At 47.7% G+C, this 18,659-nt stretch overlaps 1 protein-coding gene across 1 annotated transcript in view; it reads right to left on the reverse strand.

The window, feature by feature from the left end:
• TTLL10 (tubulin tyrosine ligase like 10) overlaps positions 1 to 16,690 on the reverse strand; it is a 73,956-nt gene extending 57,266 nt beyond the window's left edge. The window contains exon 1 of the mRNA XM_081341209.1: positions 16,629 to 16,690. The gene's annotated coding sequence lies outside the window, so the exon portion shown is untranslated. The remainder of the gene's footprint in view (positions 1 to 16,628) is intronic.
• Positions 16,691 to 18,659: the final 1,969 nt, after the last annotated feature.

The raw sequence follows: 18,659 nt of genomic DNA on the forward strand, positions 1-18,659 counted from the left end.
CTGAGCAAAGTCTACATTCCTCTTGTGCAACAGAGAGAAGTTTAGATCCCACACAGGCAAATAGCTAAAACGGGGGGGGGGGGTGTTTAAGCATTTCCCACCCCCCTTTTGATTGAAATTGCTTTGTCTGGTTTGATTCAGCATTGTCTCGCCTCCCGTCTGCAAAACTGTTCTCGCCTCCTAAGGTTAAAATGGAACCCATTTTGTGTTCGGATCGGACCCGATAGACCTCTAACCGCAGAACGGCAAGCAAGGTCCGACTTTGCAACGACCCTGCCAGGTAGGCTAGGCTGAGCCAAGCTCTCCCTGTCTGCAAGGAGCTGAAACCCCTTTGCACCTCCTGTTCTGGAGGTTTTGCTTTTCAGGCTAAGACCTGGGAATGGGAGCGGGAGGGGGGGAGCTTTTCCTACTCTCCAAACCCAGCCAGGTGGGAAACAAATTCATTTACATTTAATAAGCATTCGGATCATCAGGCACAGGCAATAAGGAGGCATCCGTCCACTAGGCCAAACTGCCTTCTTCTGCAAAGCAAGGAATCCCACTCTCCACTCTCTCTCTCTACCCTCCCAATCTCCACTCTGTTTTTCCTTCTTTGGCAATCTTCTAGCATTTAGTCTACCCCACATTCATTCATTCATTCATTCATTCATTCCATTTCTGCTGCCTCCCAACTCAACCAAATGATTCTGGCCAGCTTAGGATTCTAAAATGATAAGAACAACTAAAAACAGTAAGGCCGTAACAAAAGCCTCCAGGAAATGTATATGAACAGCAGCCGAGATAATTAATCAACTAACAGGAAAGCCAAGATATATATTTTTTGGGGGGGGGGGTTGTTTGTCCCCAAGACAGCTGGCGTGATCCCCTGGGCTTGGGCTTCGGCCCGACCGTAACCCAAATGGGAAAGTGAAGCCGCCAACACCGATGACCGGCGCCCACCGTTTCGGTGGCTGTATCCTAAGGGATGAAGGAGGACGCAATATGGTCGCCACCAGCCCAGGCCCATTTCAAGACCTGGCGCTCCTCCGGTGGTCTTCCGACCGTGGGGTGGGGGTCTCCTACCTTGCCTGCCCTACCCAGGAAGCCTGCCGCCATCCACGATCCACGCTTGCCAACGTCGCCGGCCCATCCTTGACGCCGGACAGCTCCTGTTTTATACCCGCAAAACTTCGGGGGGGGGGAGAGGGGAAAGGTCCCACCGTTACATTCATCGCCAGGTGATTTGTTAGGGACGGAAGGAAGGTGGAGCGTGCGGAAAATTGGAATTCCTGGGAATTTTTCTCCGTTTGGCTGGGCTCGAGAATCCAGCCTGCCTCAGTTCCCGGGTCAACTCCGCAGCCCTCGTTCCAGTTTTCTCAACATTTGCTGGGGGGGGGGAGAGAGAGAGAGAGAGAGAGAAAACAATGCAAAAATTCTTTGCGAAGGGCAGCCGGGCTTAAAAAATAAATCAATCCGCTACTTACTTGGCCTTTGAAGTGAAGGCAACCGACAGGAGGAGGAAAGGAACTCAACTATGGGGTGGTTTAATGATTTGCATCTTTTTTAAAGTGTTCCCCCCCCCTCCTCCCTTCCAGTTAACACCAAATATTCATCCTAAGGGGCTGGGGAGCATCTGAGAAAATAAAGAGAGGTGGGGGAGAGAGAAAAAAGTGGGTTATAATTGGGGCGGGGATGGAGAAAGGTAGAAGATGAACTTTCCGGGCGCAATCTAGAAGAAGGGAATGATTATTATTATTCCAAAAGAACTGCGTCGTAGTGTCTTATCTCGCTTTTTGGCAAAGGAACAGAACGGGCGGTGAAAATCTTCGCCTGGTACTGGCCCGCAGGCCAGGAATCTCTCGCGTTGAATAATTTTTAACTTTCTACCCTCGCAAAGGCGGCAGAGGGGGAGGGAGAGAGGGGCTGACACGTCTGGCCGGCTCAGGAAGACCTGAAACCAAGGCACGGGGGGTGGGGTGGGGTGGGGGGTGGAGGGATGGACACCCAGAGATGCAGGGTGGGTGGGAAAAATGATTGCTCGAAGGGGTATCTGATGGGAAGATGGCCTCAGAACGGTAGGGAGGTTTTACGTAAGCTTTGGCAGGCTCTGGGGATAACCGACTCATTGTAAATAAGGGCTTTGCTTTGTGGCCCGTTCTTGGATGGTAGCTCAATTTCGTAAGAGTCATAAATGTGAGGAATAATCCCCGCCCCTGTTACGAACATCTGGAGGCTTTCGGTGGGTCCTCGGCCACCTTTAATGCTGCGGTAGCATCATTAAATTGTTTTACCATTATGCTATTGGGATTACCGGGGATTGTTTAAGCACAGTTAGCACCACAATAAAAATAGGGGGGGTGGGTGTGTCTGTTCACAAAACCGCGTTTCTTGGACTGCTGGTCTGCGCTTGAAAAGCTCAAGCCTTCTTTAACAGATTCCTCTGATTTCCAGTCATAAACTTTGTCCAAAACACAACTATTGATACTCCAAACAACCTGGTAGCAGAAACTGCTGGTAGAAAGATCCGGCAAATATTAAATTCTTCCAGTGAAGCCCTGCAGCTACAACGGAGGATATCCACTGTTTTTCTCCCGCTTTGAAGCTGCCTTGAAGCTAGAGAAAACTGGCTGGGGGAAAAATCCTCCTGGAATCCAGCCTGCCCAGGTTTACAGATGCTGCCCATGTTTTGTGAAAGCAAAAGAACCCCAGGCTTAGGAGCCACCGGGCCAGCCTAGCCGCTTGGTTCCCCTCCTGAATCCTGCTGGTGCTTGAAACTGTTGCTTAAGAAGCAAAGAGGGAAGGAAGGAAGGAAGGAAGGAAGGAAGGAAGGAAGGAAGGAAGGAAGGAAGGAAGGAAGGAAGGAAGGAAGGAAGGGCTTCTACATGCCAGAAATACTTTCTGGGTTTATGAGAAAAAAATATCACATTCTGGTTATATTTATTCCCAGATATGCAAAACTGCAGGTAACACAAATCCACCTATAAAGTAAAAAGGTAAAGGTTCCCCCGCACAGGAGTGCTAGTCGTTTCCGACTCTAGGGACCGGTGCTCATCTCTGTTTCAAAGCCGAAGAGCCAGCGCTTGTCCGAGGACGTCTCCGTGGTCATGTGGCCGGCATGACTAGACGCCAAAGGCGCACGGAACGCTGTTACCTTCCCACCGTAGCGGTCCCTATTTTTCTACTTGCATTTTTACGTGCTTTCGAACTGCTAGGTTGGCAGAAGCTGGGACGAGTAACAGGCGCTCACTCTGCTACGCGGCGCTCGGGATTCGACCCGCCAAACTGCCGACCTTCCGATCGACAAGCTCAGCGTCCTAACCCACTGAGCCACCTCAACCCTAACAAGAGATATAAGTCCTCCCCCTCAACTTAGGGGCCCCAGATCACACTACCTGGAAAAGTGAGATGGGTAATACCAGGAGGAACCCCAAACTTCAGAATATTGAGGCAGTTGGGGACATGTGCTGGTTTATTCTTTATTAACTGTATACGCGGCTCATCTCGCCGCTTCATTTCAATTGCAATTCACCCCTTCCCACTTCCGAGATGAAAGGAAGGGGCCTGCGTATTTATTGCAGCTTCCCCCAGTGGTGACTTCCTGCTTGAGGGACCCCCCCCTCTTGGGCACAATATCCTTTATATTAAAGATGCAGGGAGGGGTGCCTGCAGCCAGCCCCAGGGCATCGGCCCTAAATTGGATTTCCTTCCCAGCCTTGCCCTTGTTCTGTTTTATTAGAAACCATAAGTAAACCCCTTTCCGGGGGCGGCCCCAATGTCCAGAAGAACTTTCTTTGATCCTGCCCTGGGGTGAATAAAACCAGAGGCAGGCGCCACATTCGCCCCACGGCAACTCGTTCAGCCCGCGCACGCAGCTTAGAAAAGCAAGCCAGCCCTTTCGAACCGTGGCTAATGGCACAACGGCACCAACCCTCTCCAATCGATAGCTGATTAAAGTTATTTTGTTAAAAATAGGGGGGGGTGTTTTTGGTTAGGAGACACCGCCGGAAGACCCCAGTTCCTCTGCGATGCTTTGCCTGAGTTGCAAGACTTCCCCCCCCCCCGAAATCTCCCGTGTCAGCAATTTTCTGGATCCTGCACTTTTATTACGTAGTTTCATTCTTTCTTCTCCTGGGATTTAGGAGGCCTTGGAATAAAAGCCAGGAATGGAAAATGGAGCCGGATCTGGAAGCCTAACTAAGCACTAAGTCATGCCTACCCTGGGATAATGACTTTAAGACGTAGGAGACAGGATCAGGCTAAAGGGCCATGTTCTCCACGCTTCTGGGGCATACAGAGGCCAACCAGATGTGCCCTGGGAATCCCCCCCGGTGGACCGATAGGAAAAGATCAGATCCCTTTCTCACCAGTCTGGCAATTGGGACCGAAAGGCTGTGGATGGAGAATTCAGGAAGGCATCAAAACCAACTGTCGCTGATAGTGCTAATCTTCTAAAGGAAGCAAAAATTCTTTCTCTCTCTTCCCTCCCTCCATTCCTTGCCCTCTCCTTCCTTCCTTCCTTCCTTCCTTCCTTCCTTCCTTCCTTCCTTCCTTCCTTCCTTCCTTCCTTCCCTCCCTCCTTTTTCCTGCATCTTCTGTGACTTTTTATCATTTTTCTGGGCACCTGGATCATGGATCATCATCGGCAGCTTTTGTCGTTGGCAATTGCATACCAGTCCCCACGAAAGACAAGGATTGCTTGCATTTTGCCTGCTTTTTCTTTCATGAAAGAATGACTCACCCACCTCCCAACCTGCCTATCTGCTGGGTAAAAGCACTCAGGGGGAAATGGCTGTCCAGAACATCTCAGGGGCCAAATAGCGGCCTAGCCGGGGAATTTACATGCGCCTTCAGTTATTCCTGGCATCTCTGTGTTGTACAGACCTCCTTATCGAGTAACCTTAAAGGAAGAAGTTGAAAAGGGAGGTCATTTTTAAAATTCCTCCTCCTCCTCGTCCTCCTCCAAATTATTTTTCTCCTGCCTGGCTTACAGGAAGTCGGGACCACACTAGAGGATTTTTTTTTTAAAAAAAAATAAATAAATCACAAGAAGAGAAAGGTTTCTGCAATGGTGTATTGACAGGCACTGATTGCCTGGAAGCGTGTGTGTGTGTGTGTGTGTGTGTGTGTGTGTGTGTGTGTCTTTGCACATAGAACATAGAATCAGAGGACTTCTAGGCCAACCGCCTGCTCATGGCAGAAGACCTTTATACCGTCCCGGTCAAACGGTGCTCTATTGCCGGAACCCCAACCCCCCCCCCCCGGGAGTCCCTGTGCGTGGAAATCCGTGTGGATTAAGAGAGCCAGGACACTGCTGTGTCCCGTGGGTAAGGCTTGTGGGCTTCAATCCTCAGAGGGGTTCAGCGAAGGCCCAGTTAGGGCCCCCGACACCCCATTTTGTGTGCCAAGGCTTGTGAGGACCACAAGGGCCAAGGGGGTCATGCTTTGTGATGCAGTGCAGCACAGGCAGTCCTTGGCTTACCGCCACCACGGGCCCGACAATTTCCGTGGCTCAGCGAGACCTTCATTAAGTGAACTGGGTCCACCTTTTTGCCACCTCCCTGGCCACGATTATCGTTAAGTGAATCACTGCAGTTGTTAAGTTAGTAACGCAGTTGTGAAGTGAAGCTGGCCTTTGCTTGTCAGGTTGCAAAAGAGGATCACGTCACACACACACACACACACGGGATACTGCGACCATCATAAATACGAGTCAGTGGCCGAGGATCCGAATTTTGGTCACGTGGACCGTGGGGTTTGTGTGTGTGTGCAGCAGCGGCCGTAAGTTGTGGAAAAAAACGTTCAAAGTCGCAAGTCATTTTTGTCAGTCAGGTTGCAGCTTTGAAAGGTCACTAAATGAGCTGTTGTAAGTCGGGGAGTACCTGTGTCTGCTTGCTCTAGCCCCACCTTACATCCAAGCCGGGTCTAGCCCATGAGCGCCCCCAAGCAGCTGACAGCGAAACTGCTGTGGGCCATCCTTCTGACGTCATCTAGGTAACCAGCAAGCCTTGTCGGGCTTATCTCATGGCTGATAAGATAACAGAGGTTTGGGGAAAGGGGGGGGCAGAGGCTGGCGAAAAGCCACCGGCCGTTAAGGAACACGCCCTTCCCGATCCTGGGAGCAAACAGGAAGAAGCCATAAAGGAAGAAGGTCAATAAAGTCAGAATGCCGCCTGATCTTTCCCACCAGCTGCTCAGGCAATGCGGGAGTCGGGAGCGGGGCCTTCGAGGGCATCTAGTCCACCCACACACACCCCACACACTCAGGGCAGAGAACCCCACAGGAGAGCTTCCTTGGTTTCTCTGTGCGCTAGCTCCAATTGGCCTACAAGGGTAAGTTTTGAAAGATGCTTGAAGCCCGCCTTTTTTTGGGGTGGGGTGGGGTGGGGTGGGGTGAGGGTCTCTCGAGTGGGGCTTTTGCAAATCTGGTGGCCTCCGGCGGACACAGGATCATTGAAACTGGTGTGTGTGTGTGTTTCAACTTAGCAACTTTCAAGACTTGGGGACTTCAACAGGTCTGAAACTTGCTTAAAGTTGGACGCCCCTGATTTAGGCTCTGCCTGGGGCCTAAAACTAACTCAGTTCTTTGCAGGCTGCAAAGAGAGGAGTGGTAGATGGGAACTCAGACAGGGCTACAAGCCTTGCCCCCCCAATTTAATCCCAAACATCCGCAGATTAAGGGGCGATGGAGAAAACGTCCCTCGGGGACCCTCTGTCCAAATAATTAATATTTTCCCAAGGGGTCAAGCTCTACTTTGACACAGGTATTGAAATGACCGCTTCTCTTTTTTTTATAGAACTGCAAATCCAAATTCAGCCCGCCCAACGTTTTCCAATTCTTCCTTAATTATTCCCCCCCCCTATTCTCTTTCACTCTCTTCCTACTCTGACTTGGCTCTACCTCTTTCCTCCCCACTCTGTCACCTTCTTAGGGTCTCTTGACACCCCCCCCCAAATGGCAAAACCATCTCCGATGCCTCTCTCTCTATCTTTCTCTCTTTCTTTCTTTTTTTCCTTCTTTCCTTCCCCACTTCAGACCCAATTGCAAAATAAATATTTGCGTGACTGCATCCAGGCTTTCAGACCGCAGGAAGCTAACGTGGAACTGCAACCAATTTCAAAAGGTTTTGCGGCAGCTTGAAGGCACGTTATTTATTATTTTTCCCCATTCACAAAAAAAAAAAAAATTCAGCTGGGATCCCAGGGCATCATTATTTTATCTTCCTCGGTGTCATCCCCATGACAGCCTGTTTATTCCATGCATTTTTTTATCTTGCTCTTTAGCTCGAAAACGCCCGACGAACTGCGTGCGAGCAGATTAAACGGCTTTGCAAAATTGGGGTGCAAAAGAAAAAAAGAGAAGAGGAGGGGAAGAGAGAAACAGCAAGCGATCCGGGTGGGATATTTTGGGATCTCAGTGAGCTGCATCAGTAGATGTGGCTTTGGACCCAGGTGTGGTGCAATATACCTAGCTAGGCATCAGCAAATAGCTGAGTGTTAGAACCAATGATGGCCTGAGCTCCTTAATGCTTGGATAGATAGGAGACCACCAGGAAATCGCGGGGCTGTCACAATGCGCCACTGGAAGTGAAGGTGCTGTGACAGACGAAAAAATCCATCTGCTGAGACTCTCGGCCACATCCCATCACCAGGATCAAGGGTTTCCCCCCCCCAACTCCCCATCAGTTGAACTGTGCTCTCAGAATTGCATCTTCGGCACGAGTAAGGAAGGCAACTGGGTGGGAAAGGATAAAGGGTCCTTCGGATTAAGCCCTTGGAAAGGAGACCACAAGGAGACACCCGGGACTGGGGGGAAAAAAATCAAAAGCGCCACATCCATACTGCCGCCAAGAAAACTAAGTGTCCATCTCTACCAAGTCCCCAGGACTTATTTTGGGCGGGCAAAACGAGACGGCTCTTTGCCCTTCCGCTGCAGAGCTGAGATCGGATCCTGTCCGTAGACCGAGACGCGCACAGGTGTTCGGGGGGGGGGGGAAAGATGAAAGCCGAGATGGGACGACGCGAGAAGGTCTGCCCAATCTCGTGCCCAGGGGGCAGGTGGATCCCGCCGGGCAGACTTTGCATGGAAACCCAAGCCATATTTTTTTGGGGGGGGCATCGCTAGGTGGGGATTGCCGGAGGAGAATTTGAGATCAAAGCAGAAGGTGAGCCGTTTGTTTGGGTGGAGTAATTAGTTCCCCCTAGGATCGGTTTTCTGGCTTCTGCCTGGTGATCAGCTCCAGGGAATCAGCCTCTCCTCGCCTTTGCAAGGGGTGGGAAAGATTGCGTCACCGCACACGAGTCTCTTTTCCCTGGAAAAAGAAAAAAACCCATCTGGGGTGGGATGGGATCGCCCCTGGAGGCCCGCAGCATTTGGGGCACGGTGGCTGCCCTGCCCATGTGATTTGATGAGTAGAAACTCAGTACATCAGTCGGATCCCCATGAGATACAACAACAGCTTCCTTCTTTGCCAAGCGTTGCTTCCCTCAGTAGTAATTAGCCCAGATAGGGAGGAAAAGAACCTCCACGTGCCAAGGCATTCTATCTTTCAACAGCACCAGCTGGACTTCTCCCCCCCCCACAACCCGGAAGATATTATATTATATTACTATTATCCACACTAACCGAGGCCAGAAACAGCGGACTGTAGAAAGAGAAGTGGAAGAGGGCTTCTATTTTTAATAGGCCTCTAAATCTCACCTGCTCAGGTGGGGCAGTAAAGGACACACCCTACTCTCCTCTTCTCAAAGTATGTCCTCACCTGACAGCTACTTTGTTCTTGCTTCTCCCCCCCCCACCACCTCTGCACTCCCCAGTTGCTTTCCTTTTGCGCCATTCCTCTTGGCTGGCGTATTTGTGTCCTTTAGGATCACAAGTCATCATAATCCATTAGCAACGTGTGTGTGTGTGTGTGTGTGTGAGAGAGAGAGAGAGAGAGAGAGAGGGGGGAACTTTTGTCTAGAGAATGGAAAGGGGCACCTTATGCGAGGGAGACCCCCTCCTCTATCTCCAGACACCCTGCCCCATCCGCAAGTACAACAACCCTGCCTGCAAAGATGTTTATGCCCAACTCGATACCAGCAAAGGTGTTACTTGATCTCCGACTGGAACTTAAAAAAACAACAAGGCAAACACTGTAATTAAGGCGGTTGTTTTTAATGGCAGGGTGCTAATTGCACCGGAAAAGGGGGGTGGGGGTGGGGGGCACCTGCCCGGGCCTCCCCTGAGCCAGACAACCAAGGGCTCTGGCATCACTGGGGCTGATTAGTGGAAGATTTCTATATCCCCTGGTTTATTCGTTAACTAAAATAGCCCGAATTTGGCACAGACATTTTCTTTTTCTTTTTTTTTTAGCTTTCCCCTTTTCTCCATCCCAGCCAGATCTATGCTGAGGCCGCCCAGGGAATCCGGATTTTTTTTTTTTAAGGGTCCGGTCCTCAACGTCGTCAGCGGGTGAGCCAATGCAGAGGAGAAAGTGGGATGGTAAATAGAAGAAAGATGCAAGAGGTATTTATTTCGTTCTGGCCTTTTTTTTAAGATGCCGGCATTTTTATTTTATTTTATTTTATTTTAAGAAAAAGGGGAAGGTCAAGTAGGAAGCGGTTCTGTGTTCGGGCACAAATTATACCTGGCTGTTCCTTGCCAAAAGGAATGGGGCATCTCGCAAAGAGGCGCTATTAAAGCAAGACATTAAGCATCCAGTCTCCCATAAAAAAAAAATTGAGTTTCCAATTGCCTCTTCTTCCACGAAGAGGGCAAGCTCATTTCGAGTCTTTCTCCTTTCTTGCCCAGTTTAGTGTGTGTGTGTGTGTGTGTGTGTGTGTCAGTGTGTGTGTGTGTGTGTGTCAGTGTGTGTACACAGTTTTCAGGGTAAAGAGCAGAGAAACTTTTCTGCATTCACCCCAAGGGTTCTCTAAACTCAGTTTTCCCATCTGGATTGTTTCAAGGGTTGGACGCGAGACTTCACTCGCATTATTTTCCTCCAGCTTATAATCGTTCTGTTCAAAAGCACGTTGGCTTTTGAGATTTTTTGTTTTTTCCCCAAGGGGATTGGGTGTGTGTGTGTGTGTGTGTGAAGCCTTTGGAGTGAAGCCTTTGGGGTGCTCTGGCCAAGGGCAATGTGTAAACATCTCCGCAAGTAGTTTGCCAACTGCATCCCTTGCAATGTCTGATAGCAGTGGGGAGGGTGTAGGAGGCTCTTATTATTGTGTTATTTGTTAAACTGATATATTGTCCACCTCGCTGTTTGTTTGGATGGCACAAACCTTGCCTTTTCATTTCCCCCCGTCCCCGGAAAAAAAAGGGAAAAATCAAGAAGTAGGAAGCCACTGAACTGCATTATTAGATCTTGCTTCGGTTATTCATTTATTTATCAAATGTCGACACTGCCCGAGTATCAAGCCCGCCGCTCTGGAAGAGGAGAATCTGCGGATCATGCACAAATAAGCTCTGTGGTTTGCCCCTTCCTCTGGAAAAAAAAACCTGCATGGTGTCAAAGCAACAAAAAAATGAGGATGAAATATCTCTAACAAAGGCCCGGGTGAGTTGTGTATGTCAGAGATAAAAGACAGGCATAAGAAAGATTCCCTATTATTATATCGTGCGGGGGGGGGGGGAAGTGTCTGTGAAAATTATTCAGATGCCTGGGCAATTAATATATCGTGGTTTCTGCCAGAGATATTTGCATCGGAGGGACCTGATTGAATTTTGGATATTTATTCTTTCTCCTTTCCTGGCCTAGATAGCAGGTGTCTTTCGTGCAGAGGCTGAAAAATCTGCTTTCTGGGGGGAGAAAAAGCATCTTCAGCTCAATTTCGTGGAGACTTTCCTGGAGAGGGGAGGGATAATGCAGAAAACCTTGCTAAGATTTCATCTATTTGCTTGTTTTCCTGACCAAAACACATAGCGGCACACTCGTATCTTATTATGTGCCCCTGCCTCCAGGGTGCTATGCTAAGAGAGACAACGAACACAATGGCCTCCAGATGGCGCTGTGTCACCATGCCAATCTCCTGTTCTGGGATGGTTACAGTACCTGGGTCTTTCCAGATGTTGTGGACCACAACTCCCATCCTCCCAACCGGAGGGAGGATCAGAATGGTCTCCCACAAAGGTCATGTAGCCTGACCCTCTGCCAGGGTGGAAAAAAAAACATGAATTGGATGTTTGAAACCCACAAATACGGCACGCTGAAGAGGTGCACCGTAGTGGCTCCCCTCCAGAACTGCTCAAAGTTTTGGGGTGAGGAGAGATTTGGGGGCCTTGCCAAAGATGGGCAGGGGGGGGTCACCAGCTGTGGCCTTTAAAATAAGAAATAAGCAACCCCCTGGGCCATGCACGTGTTCCTCACCCCGCTCTTTGCAGACCCCAGACTAGCAGTCAAAGAAAGAAAGATTTCTTGAGATTTCAAATCTTCTTTTTTCACAAATCAAACCCTAACACAAATGGCTTCACTATCTGGAACGTTTAGTCTCCCTAATTTGAGCAACAGCTCCCCGGGGGCCATCATTTGCCATCCAATTTCTACACACACACACACACACACACATGCACGCACCATCCTCTGATGGAATCACAGTCACTGTCATATCCCCAGCGGCTTTCTGAAGCCAATTAAGAGAGAGAGAAAAAATGCAGTTCACATGTCCTTTTAAGCATTGTGAATCCCTCCCGCGTGTTTTGAAAACACGTAAGCGTCTCTGTAACATTTCAAAGCTCCTTTGCGCCAAGGGGTTGCAAAGCACGACGGTTTCTGCACTGCCTGACCACACAAATTAGGGAACTGGGTAGGGGTGTGTGTGTGTGTGAGGGGGGGGGGTTGACAGGTAACAGGCACCAGCCATCGATACTCTTTGCCCGTGCCCGCTTCCCGTTTTCTCCCATCCCAACCTTGCAAAAGATGGGGTGCCTTCAACATCAATCTCATCTCTGTTTTCTAAAATTTTCCCAAGCAATAATTCCCAGCGAGAGACGAATACCACACCTGTGACGTGCTGCTGGCTGGCTGGGATGGAGGGAATAAAATCTCTCTTAAAACCAAGCAATCAGGGATGGCTACAAGGGTAAGATGTCCTTGAGCTGCTGCCGCCCGGCTAATTTATTGCCATTATCCTGATATGTAACTATCAAAAGGACACCGGGATGCTATTCCGCACCTTCATAAAAGCTTAATTTACAACTTCATCTTCCCAGCCCGGGCTCGGCCCACGAATGCTTTCTGACATGCGGAAAGGCTGGCGCTGGGAGAAAGATCAATTTCCCTTCTGCAGCTTCCTACCCATTTATTAACCCTGCGGTTAAACATTTGGAGCAGCAGAGAAACGACCCGAGTCCCCACCGAAGGCCACGCGTGGCACCCGGCGTTGTTTCCCGTGGCCTGCGGGCCTGTTGGCAAAGATTTTCTCTCTCTTCAACCATCTCTGCCTGGGCTTTAGAGGGAAGGGGTTTCCAGGCTACTGTCAGCAGGCAGAGAAAGAAAGAGGAATTTATTTTATTTTATTTTTTAAAAAGGGAAGGGACTAAATACACAGCCGCCCTGTATAGCGAAATCAATCGATCGATCAATGAGAGCGGGGCGGCACGTATATTTAATCAGTAAATAACATAACTATGCAAATGTTCATCCCGGGGGTGTCATTTTTGGATGCTCCCAGAAATCATCCCAGAGAGAATGAAGTCCTCCACAGGGACAAAAAAATGGCTAGCGGCCACCTTTTCCTTGAGTTGATCTAGTCTGGGTTGTGGAGCCTTGACTTGCAACCATTCGTTTAGCGACCGTTCGAAGTTACAACCCCACTGGAAAAAATGACTCAGGACTGCTTTTCACCCTTAACCACCACTGCAGCATTCCACCGGGTCAGGTGATCCAAATTTGGGTGGTTTGACGACAACTGGCACACATTGAACGACGGTTGCGATGTCCCGGGGCTCCTTGCTCGTAAACAAGCCACGATCCCGTGTTTGATTTTTCTCCGGCACGCAAACACTTCTGGCATCTGAATTGGCAATTGCTAAAGGACAGGCGAACCGTCGTGAGAGACTTGAGTCTAAATATTATTTCAATTGAACATTAGGAAAAAGATTGGGAAGCTGCAAAGCAAACACCCCAAAACATCTTTTTCCCCCTCCATCTGCTCTTTTATTGCTAGGCTCCGGGGGGAAGCGGGGGGGGGGAGGGAAAGAGGGAACGTGGGTGGGTATTTTTTGAATAACCCATGCAACGTTCCAAAAATCTTACAATGGAATATGCTTGCTGCCTGCCTTCCCTCCCCTGCAGGCATCTTGCTTTTGAGGATGAGATGCAGAGGCTGTCACCAGCACTCAATCAATAATCAAGACTCGGAGAAAGATTTCAGCGCCCCCCCCGCCCCCCCCCCTTTTCAAATCTTCTTAGCTACTGCTAAGCTTGTAAGCCGCCCTGAGTCTTCGGAGAAGGGCGGGATATAAATGGAATAAAAATAAAAATAAATAAATAAATAAAATAAACTGCTTTTTGCTAATGATCCATGAGGTTGGCCATAAACAAGCTATTTGAGGGCTTCAGTCAGTTTTGGCCCTGCCAGAACATGGTTTCTTTACCCCACCAGTAGTTCAACATGCTGCAAGCAGCCTAATCCGAGTTCACCTCATACACACACACACACACACACACACACACACACACACACACACGGGCGGGCATACTGGCTTGCAGGAAAAGATGTCTTGCATCTCGCGGGCCGCCTAGCGGGTGGGGACTCTGCTGTGCTCCAGGGAGACTAAACACAGCAAGATCTGGGGAAGGACTTGTTAATTTAACCCAGGGGAAAATTCCTGGGGGTGGGAGGGAGGACCACGGAAGCTCCGAAGAGATCATCCAGCCAATCCACCCTGATCCATCAGTGCTTTCCTTGGCACTGCAGAGTCACCACTTGCCATGCAGACTGATGGTGGAGAGATTTTAAAAGATTTTCTTTTTCTTTTTTAAAAGAAATAAATTGGGGGTGGGGGCGTTTCAATGGAGGCACATCCAGAGCACTTTCAGAACAGACAGGCAGAGGCACAGTGCAGGCTGCCTTCCTTGCCTTTCAGGCAGGATGCGAAGCCGATCTCTTTAAAGGACTGGGTCGACTTCACGGGTGTCCCTTTTATGAAATCCTAGATCCCGTTGATCTGGTGATCTATTTGTTCTCACTTTGCTAATGGGGAATGTGTTTCCCCTCTTCCTCTCTTTGACGATGCATAAAGCCACCTGGCCCCGGACAGATTATTCCCCAGCCGGGAAAAACAGCAGAATAACCGAATAACAAGAGTTGGAAGGGAACTTGTGTGTGTGTGTGTGTGTGTGTGTGTGTGTGTGTGTGTGTGTGTGTGTCCTCCGGTCCAAGCCCGTGCTCAAGCAGTAGACCCCGTCCCGTTCCAGACAAAAGATCAGGAGGCAAGTTTGGTTACGGGAGACCCGTCTGATTCTTAACCTGAACTTGAAATCCCCCGTAATTCAAACACAAAACGCTTCTGGAATCGCTAGATCTCTTGAGGCAAGACTGCGACCTCTGTTTTGACACCCCCCCTCCACAAAACAACGCACACCTGTAAATCCTAGCCCTCCCAGGCCTGCTTCCCTCTCCTTAATTCCCAGCTTGCGTGTTCCTCCTGCTAAAGAACCCAGCCTGGCCTTTTCAAATCTAGCCCGTTTTCTCTCTCTTTTCATTACTTCCAGCATCTGTTCTGCCGATTTGGTAACAAGAGCTCTGAAAAGGTGGGCTGGGTGGAAACGGTTCAATTATTAAACCTTTTTTTTTAACAACACAAACTTAAACTCTCCCAAGGAAACGCACTAATGAAGGCATGAACTTAATGAGCTTAAGTGGTTGCCAAGGCACACAGTCAAATCCGAACGTACAAAACCCTGAGCCGATAACAATTTTTGCGGTTAGGTCTTTCATCAGTAATGTAAATCTACCAGAGAGAAAACAATCATTAATTTTAATAACACCTAGCATTGCTGTGCACTGAGTGGAATTTTCAGCGCCGAAATAAGGGCTTCCCCTCCTGAGAGACATCAAAGGCAAATTAAAAACCTACTTTCTTCAATATGAATGGGGGGGAAAGGAAAAAAAAACGAACTCGCCTGTTTTTTTTTTAAAGAGGCAGCCAATGTTAACATAAGGTGAGAGAATATTCAGCCTATTTTTTTTCAATGGAATTAAGTAGATATTTTTAACCTGCCTGCCTTTAAAAATCTGGCTTAGCGCGTCCATGAATGGTGAGCCTCTCGTTTGGACTGTTTAACATTTTATTTTTCAACCAAGGGACGTCTTGCCTTTGGAAGCGGCGATCGTCTTCAGACGGAAGGCATTTTTCAGACTCCGGTTAACAGTTCGGTGACATTCATGGGTTAAGAACAACACCATGAAATAATTGAATAAACGTAACCCTCCATCCTCATCTAAACCGTCATTTCTGACAAAAAGAAACGCCAGTGGTTTATACCTGGTTTAATGCAGCCAAACTCAAATTGGTGTGAAAAAAGGGAAGGCATAAATGACAGCATCTTCAAAAGAATCCTTCACATATAAGAAACTAAAGGAAGTGCATTGAATGAAAGGGGAAGATCAAGAGAAATTAGAGGGGTTTCCCCCCCCCTCTGTTCTGTCTAAGAAGAACGAATAAGGTAAAATGACTCACTTTCCCAGCTCATATTGATGGTTAGGTATTTGCTGGCTTTTCCAGACAGTTTTAATAGGTCCTCCTTGACGGTTAACCATAAATCATATTCAACCATCAGATTCTCAGTGTGCAAACCATGCTAACAATGAGTGAGCTTGTCTGTTTGAAATGTACTCACCTCTCAGCTTCTTCCTTTTGTTGTTGTGGTTAGTCGCGAAAGTCGTGTCCCACCCATCGCGACCCCATGGACAACGTTCCTCCAGGCCTTCCTGTCCTCTACCATCTTCTGGAGTCCATTTAGGCTCACGCCTCCTGCTTCGGTGACTCCATCCAGCCACCGCGTTCTCTGTCGTTCTTCCTTTTACCCATTTGCAAAGATTGATCTATCCAAGTTTGGCAGATTTGCCAATTTCACTCCCCCCCCCACCCAACCTGGTTTTGAGTCAGTTTCAGGGTCTCATTTTTCTCATTCCTGAGTTTAATTGCCCCCCATTCCCGTAATGGTCTGAATTTCCAAATTCACTCTCACACCTTTGTATCCACTTCTGAGCAGGTTTTCTCCAATGTACACACTTGTGAGCAATTCCTGCAGGACACAGAGGTCCCTTACCCCTGGTCTGTGGACTGGCACCGGGCTGTGGCATGCCAGAAATCGGGCCACGCAAACAAGAGAAGGCCCATCCATGGGATGCAGGCAGCATGCGAAACCATGCCCACTCTGGTCCATGGAACCAGTCCCTGGTGCTGTGGGCTGCTGGCATAACACACACAATTTTTGCACAAACCTTCTTTCAATGGAATGCATTTTGTACATGACTTTTATGAATGTATGATTGTGTGTGTGTGTGTGTATGTATGTATGTATATATATATATATAAACAAGTGGACACCCCTTTGCAAAACTTCCACATAGAGGCTGCGTTAGTTAAAAAAAATGCAAAATTGGATCATTTTTTCATAGGAGCCAAATGAAGTCTTCCCGCTCAAATTAATAGCCCTTACCTGTCACCGTCTTCTGAATTTCTCAAAAGTGGCCTGCATCGTCTCCCTTTGTGATCTCTGAAGCTTCTCTGCATCAATTTCCTCTTCAAAATACACAGTAAAAGCACAGAAATTTCTTTTCTTCTTCTTTTCCATGCTGCTTCCAAACAGTTCTCTGCAAATCATCATCATCATCATCAACATTCACAGGCTGGAAACGCCACACTTCTTTAATCCCAAACAGTTTAGATCCAGGTTATTTTTTAAAAAACTCTTTACAATTTCACTGCATTATTTTTAAAATAGTGCTTGCAAAGCGGCTGTAGGCCAGATAAATTTGAAGTATGCAAGAATCTAGCCCTTCTTAATGATGCCCCCAAAGCAGTTTGTTGTGAAAGAAAGAAAGAAAGAAAGAAAGAAAGAAAGAAAGAAAGAAAGAAAGAAAGAAAGAAAGAGAAAGCAATTGAATGTCTAACATTAACTGCTCATCTGTTTTCAGGTCTTATCAAATATCTGAATATACTGCTTTGTTCTTGACCTTGTGAACAATATCGTGCTTTTTTAAAGGCAATTTTGCTGATATATTTGAGCAATGCCTGACTTCTAGGCTTCACCACTGCTAATCAGAAAAACAAAATGTTGAGAGGTTGAGGTGGGGTATGTGTGGGAAGGAACAGCAATAGTTTATGGGGGCTAAAATGGCTTTGGGATCAGGACAAAGGGCCACTGCTTAAGTTAGTGGAATAAACTATCTCTGCACCCCCCACTTTTTTTTTTTAAAAGGAGGCAAAAATATACTTAAACCAGTTTGGGCCTCATTATACAGATAATTAAAATTTCACTCAGTTGAACACAAGACCAATAAACTAGTTTATTAAAATACCTGGAAAATGGTTGTGGTGTATTCTCCAGAGATCTTAATGGCATTTTGAAAAGCCTAAACCACGTCGCCAGGCACAAATATTATGCATTAAAAATGTGGGTCAGGCAGATTCGGGGGAAAAGGAACTTTAGTTTAGATGACTTTGGGCCCTTGCAAATCCCAAGCCAATAATTTCTGTGAAGTTTGGCTTTTGTTATTTCAAACTTTCTCCAGCCCTTATACTAATTCGCAGAACATAAAACTCAATAAGGCCAATAAAATAGCCCATTAAGCAAATCTGGCTCTTTGCAATTTTCTGATATTTCTTTTTTTAAGAGATTTTGTTCCTTGCTGCAACACTGAACAGTCTTTAGCCTGTACAAAATTTTGAGCCAGTCAACTGCCACTGAACTCCAAATTTCAGAGTTGTTTGCACTAGTTGCGAGTATGGAGACCTGGGTTCAAGGAGGCTTTGGACCAGTCACTGTCCTGCCATCCGTGCAACTTTGCAGGAGTGTGGTGAGGATAATATCAAAAAATGGGCTCCACATCACAACCTCGAACACCTAAAGATAAAGGCAGGATCTATGCTATCTATACATGCAGGTAGTCCTCAGCTTACACCAACTGGGAGGAGAATTTCCCTTGCTAAGCAAGGAAGTTGTTGCGAGTTTCACCCAAATTTATGACTTTATTTAGCAAAGTTGTTAAGTGAATCTGGCTTCCCCCCCACTGATTTTACTTGTCAGAAGCTGGTTGGCAAATCAAACAGCTAGTGGCATCAGAGACAAGGTTACACTCTTGTTTTTAATCTGCACGGTTGAAATCTCTGTAGCCTAGCAAGCAGGACATAGGTTTTCTGACTGTGTGTGTGTGTGTGTGTGTGTGTGTGTCCTCGACTTCTTACCATTCATTTAATGATTGTTCGGCGTTACAACGCCATTGAAAAAAAAGCAATTTATGACCAGTCTTCTCGTTTACATCCATTGCAGCATCTCCACTGGTAGGTGCTCAAAATTTAGGCATATATTTAGGACGGTTGCAGTGTCCCAGTGCAGTGTCGGGTGGGAGGCTGACCCCCATTAAATGAAATTTAGCAGTAGTGTAACACCACCACCCCACCACCACCCCACCCAGAAAACCTATGTCTTTTCCTGCTAGGCTACAGAGATTTCAACCTTACAGATTAA

Source organism: Vipera berus (genome assembly GCF_964194415.1).
Source record: "Vipera berus genome assembly, chromosome: 17".
Taxonomy (NCBI): domain Eukaryota; kingdom Metazoa; phylum Chordata; class Lepidosauria; order Squamata; family Viperidae; genus Vipera; species Vipera berus.